Source organism: Aplysia californica, unplaced genomic scaffold, assembly GCF_000002075.1.
Source record: "Aplysia californica isolate F4 #8 unplaced genomic scaffold, AplCal3.0 scaffold00119, whole genome shotgun sequence".
NCBI classification, from domain to species: Eukaryota; Metazoa; Mollusca; class Gastropoda; order Aplysiida; family Aplysiidae; genus Aplysia; species Aplysia californica.
The window spans coordinates 393990-400814 of NW_004797389.1; the positions used below are offsets into that span (position 1 = coordinate 393990).

Sequence of the window (6825 nt, forward strand, 5' to 3'; positions counted from 1 at the left end):
CCCCCTCTCTCTCTCTCTCTTTTTTTCTCTCTCTCTCTCACACACACTCACAATCACTCACCCTAACCCCTGTAAGGATAGGGATTATTGACTGAAGACTTTGACAAATGACTTTATCGCTTTTGAGGTAGGCCTAATAGATAAAGGCATCACAATCACAGTAAAAGAAGTGCTCTACGTCACACGTTTGTGTGATGATAGACAGTCACGTAAAGGAACTTTTTGTAGTTGTTGTTCAGCAGAGGAAATTGTGTACCCTCTTTTTATGATTTGAACAGTTTTACTTCAGCAGTGGACATTTCGTGGTCTGGATTTCTCGGTTGTCAACGGGTTTGAGCGAAAAATAGGACGTGTTGAGGAAGAAGGCGGTCACCTGTGTGTATTTGCTCGGTGTTGCTGTGTTTTCTTACTTGATTTACAAGAAAACAGAAAGGTTAAAACTTGTTGCTCTCAGTAGGCCTTGTTCTTTTGTTTGCAGAGAGAGAGAGAGAGAGAGAGAGAGAGAGAGAGAGAGAGAGAGAGAGAGAGAGAGAGAGAGTGCCATATGGAGAAATGATGCACGATGTACGTGACGTACGTTTTCTTCTAATAAACGCTTTTCACACACATATATCTACGTATACACTTACGCATGCACACACACAAACACACACGGACGCGCACAAACGTAATACGTTCTCTCATAATTTAAAATTAGGCCAATTACTTCCGTATAATGTTTTGGAATTTGATTAGAAGGGCTTTCCCTCAAGCTTCGAAGTGCACACATGCACGCTCGGGTGAATACGATAAATAACACATGTATGCTGTAACGCTGTTTATGTTGGATAGACTGAACGCTCTTGGCTTACAGACGGCATAATATATTATATACATTCATGAACTTGACGGTAACAAGCGTTTGAGAAGAAATTTTTTGTATTTAACCATTCGAAAGGAAGGAAAACCGTGTTCATGAAGGTACCTGTCTGCCTCTTTGATGGTAACATGAGTTAATGAAGAAGTACGTTTAACCATTCCAAAGGAAGGAAGGAAATGATGTTCCAGAAGGTGCCTGTCTAAAAATAGATTTAAACCATTCTGAAGGAAGGCAAGTGATGTTCACGTTGGTACCTGTTTTCCTGCTTGGTGGTAACAAGCCGTTCTAAAGGAAGGGAAATTGTGTTCACGAAGGCACAGTCAGTAGCCTACCAGTTTGCTTTTCTCATGTGTTTACGTTGCCTTTTCAGTGATGTCGTGGGAATGTGTGGTGACTGAATGGACAGGTAATGGGAAGTTCTTGTTAGTTTTGTTTGTTGTTAAGTCACATGCTATTATCGTGACAGGTAACGGGAGACTTGTTGTTGTTGTTGTTGTTGTTGTTGTTGTCAATATAGTCATGCACGTATTGAACCTACTATTCTTAAATCAGGGCATTCTACTGCGTTGTGTGTTAAGGACAGTGTAGTTTATGTGCGAGCTGGTTGGCCTTCCTTATCATGAAGTTTCATGTTGCCTCATCAGCCTGGATACTGTCACGGTGCAGATGACTCTTGTTCGTATCTTTAACGGGAGGAGCGACCCTCGAGGTCCATTTTCTATGTTTGTTGCCCGGGATCAAACTTAAGTACACGTAATATAAGTTAGGCGTTGAAAAGTCTCTTGATACTTTTATTTTTGCATAGCTACAACGGTTGCGATGGAAACGGCCGCCATCTTGAAAATAACCAATACATTTCAAATCCCTAAGCATGGCTTTCTTATTACTCACCAAATGTGATCAAATATATTGAGAGTAATCATGAACCAGTCCCTATCAATGTAGCAGAGAGTACTTTACGATAAATGCAAAAGAAAAGAAAAAGAGAATGTATATAGACCTTTTCTAAATTTTGATTTCGTTATCGTTTGTCAATGGAAAAGTTTTTTTTCCCTCCAAAATATCTCTGTTACATTGATGGCAGTCTTGCCATCTACGTTTCCTGAAAGTTTCATGTCAAAAGGAGAAAAACTAAAGAAGGAGTAGAGGGAAACTGAAAAAAGAACGAGAAAAACGATACTTATTGTTTAAACTCACTACATTTTAACCCGCCCCCCCCCCCCCCCCCCCCCCCCCCCCTCCCCCAATGTTTTCAGAAACAATTTACTACGAGAATAAAGATGTTTTCAGTTGTCTCCTTGCTATTTTTAGAAAGAAGTGGCTGATCTTAACCCTATCCGTACGTCGTTTTTAACTATCGCATCCATGCGACGTGGGGAACTCTGTGCCACCACTTTCAAATGGGAAATTTACTTGTTAATCTAATCCGTACGCTTTGCATAGCAGTCTGTCAAAATGATTTTTTTGAGAAATACTGAAAGTTTCAACCCGGGGGTACAAAATGACCCCAGAGCGTACGGATATGGTTAAAAAAACCCATCCAACATCTCAATTTGCATAGTTTGACCCAAAATCAGCCAAATTGAGGGTCGTTCCTCCCGTAAATGGGACATTCTTTATACTTGGCTTGAGTTCTACGGGGTTTTCGAGACTCTACCTACTTGGCTCGGTCCTATATCGGAGATGGATGTCAAGTTCAGAGGTCACGCCTATTAAATAACGTTACAGAGTTGAATATTTACCAGAGGAAACCGGCGTCTGTTGTGTAGTGGTTAGACGCTTTCCTTCGTAAGCAGAAGGCACGAGTTCGGTTTCCTGGCCGAGTAGGGAGTTTTTTTTAATCGAGTATCTGTGTCTGCTGTGATATTGTATCCCTCTCCGTGGGTTGTTAGTTGGTGCTTTTGTGTGGTTTGCTCCTTCTTTCCTATCAAACATCTATCGTCCTTATCTCTATTTCTTCTTTATGTCTTTTACTCTCTTGTAACACCTCTAATCTTCTGGCGCTCATATGACTGTATGCAGTTGCGAGCGCGGTGAAATCTCTACTAAAACTTAAATAAATCCCTCTCAGGCCGGGGTCGCCCTGACAGGCAGGGTCGAAACAGCCCTTCTCCTAAATCTAAAGTGTGTGCATGGCGAGTGGCGTCAAACATCCTTAACTACAAATTACTAGAGGCACAGAAACCGTCTCACTGATTGAAGACCGTGAACGATCTTGTGAGTGCATAGCTCTAGTAGGTTTGGTCCCGTTGATATTATTGTACTTTTCCTTGTCTCCAAATTTGTGGTTGCGGGTGGGTGGAGGGCGTCACTAGTATATTATCTAGGCCCTACTTCTTTAATTACCCTCTTTTGTTCCTGTCTCTCTGTCTTGCTTTTTCTTTCCCCAGCACTAAATGGTCATTATTGTGTCGATGTGCTTCTTTATACTGTAACAAACCAAACTTGCACTAAAACTAAATTGAAAATGACAAACATGTTTTGGCACCGGACCTAACCTGTCCTCAAGGGTTGAAGTTATTACTTTGTCCGTTAACAGCAATTCAACAAGGACAACCATTTCATACCGGCGTCAGTGGTCTAGTAGTTAGGTGTTTCGCTGTCGCATGAAGGAGATCCGAGTTTGATTCCCACGCAGGAGAACTTTTTATCGACCATCTCGGTCTTTCTGTTAAGATGTTGTTTCCCTCTCAGCCCAGTTTGACCCTGACGTTGTCGTCAGGCAGGCAGGATCAGAAACTTGCCTGTTAAGTGATCTAAATTGTGTCGATGGGGACGTTAAAACACTTACCTATTATTCGAAAAACAGCCCCTAACAAAGAAAGGAAAAAATCCCAACAAAAATATTTCATAAAATGAATTAAGCGGATGTGGTCCTGACCTAGAAATCCGCCTATTTATCGTGTGCTGTTGAAAAGATTAATGTAGAGATCAGGCTGACGTCTTGTGTCTTTAGTTGAGAATATTTCCCCCCGAAGAGAAGACACAGCATAGAAAGAAGCCGACGTGTTTAACTACATTTTACGACACGAAATGATAATTGTTTTATTACAATCCCTGACATCTCTTAAGGAGTTGTGAAGAGAACGTTCACAATTTGCTTTATAACGCTGTTAAATTCAGTCGGAAGCCTGCCAGCTGCACTATATCTAGCTCCGTCGGGAATTATTTATGGGATGTGTGCGGTCATTCTAACTGTCAAGCCGTTACACTCTACAGCACAGCTAAGGGAAACAGCGTGTCTGCTTTCCTCTAAAATGTTAGGAAGGGAAAGGGCAATATATCATCAGAATAATTTCCATAACACTTTAGAATGGCAATAAATAAATAAATAAATTTAAAAAATGAAACAACTGGCGTCAAGGGTGTAGCGGTTAGGCACTTGGCTGTCGCACGCAGTAGATGTGAGTTCGATTTCCGTCTTGGGAGGCTTTACATCGAGAATTAATTTTGTCTGTCCACTGCGGATGATTGGAGGACACCACCGGTTAATCCTATAACTTCTTTACTTTCCCTCTTTCATTTCTGTCTCTGTCTGTCTTACTCTTACTTTTTCCGATCATTCATTAAGTGGCCATTATTGTTTCGATATAATGTGTGCTTGCCTTTACGCAATAAACACGTCAAGCATTGTGGGTGGTTTGCGGGTTTTCTGGTGTGGTTGGCTCCTTCTTTCCTATAAAAAAAATTATTGTCTCTATCTCCCCTCCTTCTTTTTGTGTTTGTTGCTCTCTTGTAACGCCTCTAATCTTCGGCACTTTTATGATCTTATTGTGTTGCAAGTGCCGTAAAACTCCTACTAAAACTACTAAAACACAAGCATTGTTCTTTTACAGGAATGTTTTACCCCTCTCAGCTCGGGTTGGCTTTGACAAACTGGGTCGAAGCAGCCCGCCTCTAATATAATCTAGATTCTAGCTCATTTTGATGGGGCGTAAAACGTCTATAATTAATTATATTACAAGATACATTTGTGAAATTGATAGAACAAACAAACAACGAAAACAAATTCTAAAACATTATTTTCTTCTCCAAACCGGAAAATTGCCGCACTGCGTAGCCCTTCTTTTTCAGTGTCTTTGTTTATGCCCCCCTACCCCCCTCCCCTTACCCTCATCTCTTCTCTATCTGCTGTGTCTGTCCATCCGTTTGCTTGAATGTCCTTCATTCAGCCTGTCTGTCCTTTTACCACCCGACCGGAACGCTATTTATCATTATATCGGGACGTAGTAGAATCAGGCGCTCGTCAATTTTGATGGTCATGGAGTTATGGATATCAGCATAGAGCTTGTCGTGGTTTAGATGAAAAAATACCCATCTATTTGAATTTGAATAGGGATATTTGCGATTGAAGTAGGTAGGCCCTGAAGGTAACCTGGTGCCAAAGGTAAAATAAGCGATAAAAAGGTTGATGACTTCTAAAGGTTGAGAGACCTTTTACCTTGGAAACTATAATAAATGTACATTCTTTGTACCTTTAGTCAACATTTTACAGTCAGATCCACACCGAAATCTATTTTTTAAATGGACCTAAAAGGTGTTGAGTAAAAAAAAAGAGATAGAAATGAAATACATTCATAAATATTAAAATCAGCAAAAATTGGTTCGATTTCATTATTTTAACGTGCACCTGATTTCACCACAATGCCACCCATTCGTATTAATCGCCTCGACCATTAAAGAGGATCTGACCCTGCCCCCTTTTTCTCTCACCACCCCACCCCACTCCTCATGTCTCTAACTTTACCTATCCAGTCCCATCTTCTATCTTACCTTCCCGTCTCACAGTTCCTGGTCGTAGTCATTAATCACGTCGAATGCTGTATGTCACCTGACCCGTAGCCTCCCCCCCCCCCCCTTTTACCCTTACTTCCCCGCCCCCTTCTTCCCTCCCTCCCTCCCAATCCCTGTCCTGTTTATGCGACACCCTTGACCAAGCTTCTGTGCCCCCTTTTTTATTACCTGTTTCAGACTGTGGTCTCCTGTCTACTTACATACATGTTCATTCTGCACGGAATATTATATTAGTTTTAGATTCTGTGCGTTTTCTGTTGGATCTGGTGAAGCGTTCGTCGTTGTTTTCCCCGTTTTGTTTACGAGGGTTGTGAGACTCAAGATTTCAGAACGCCCGATTCTGTGAAAGTCCTACGTATGTTGTATATTGTCAATATTTTGTTGCTAGTCTTGTACTCATTTATTACGTTTAGTGTACTGTTTTCGTTCAATGACATGTATGTTTTTTGTTTTGTTTATTTTATTTAGTAGAGGTTTTAAGCGCTCGCAACTGCGTAAGGTCATATGAGCGACAATTTGTATGGTTTAGAGTGTTGACGTGTATAGTAATAATATAAGAGTAGATTCTAGTGTCGTGTAGTTAAGTTTATCAGAGTGTCAAGATGGTTTCCCCCCCCCCCAAAAAAAAACCACACACACAAAAAAACAAACAAAACAAACAACAACAACAATAACAACAACAACAACAACAAACAAACAAACAAAAAACAACAACAAACAAACAAACAAACAAACCGAACAACAACAACAACAAACACAACAAAATAAAAAAAACAAAAAAACCCACAAAAAAACGAACGTACATGTTATGGTTGTGCTAGTAGTATTATGTCCGTGTTACGGTGACCTTTTGGTATGTGTTGGTATTTGGTGGTGTTTATAAGTAATAGAAATAGACTTATGCATGTAATTTATATTTAGCCTACATTTACTGTGTATTCGGTATTTTAAAAAAACTCCGTTTCGTTCAGCTGAACTAGAACCCCGTGACCCCAAACGTCGTGATTCCCTCCTCGTTTTTGCTTGTATTCATTTTTGTGCGCCTAAGTGGAGAAAATAATACTGGTGTTATGTTTGACTGTATGAATGTTACCCATTAATTAAATCTTAATCTCGATGTAGGCAAGTGAGCGTATTTCTACCTAAAAGAAAAACAAACAAACACCCCCCCC

The 6825-nt window shown here is 40.5% G+C and overlaps 1 protein-coding gene across 5 annotated transcripts in view; it reads left to right on the forward strand.

The window, feature by feature from the left end:
* Positions 1-6825, forward strand: part of LOC101852617 — a 44322-nt gene that overhangs the window by 20764 nt on the left and 16733 nt on the right. Inside the window, exon 1 of one of the 5 annotated variants that reach the window (XM_005096012.3) lies at positions 5917-6008. The exons of the other annotated variants lie outside the window; for them this stretch is intronic. The gene's annotated coding sequence lies outside the window, so the exon portion shown is untranslated. Of the gene's footprint in view, positions 1-5916; positions 6009-6825 lie in introns of those variants that run through there. 5 annotated transcript variants of the gene reach the window in all.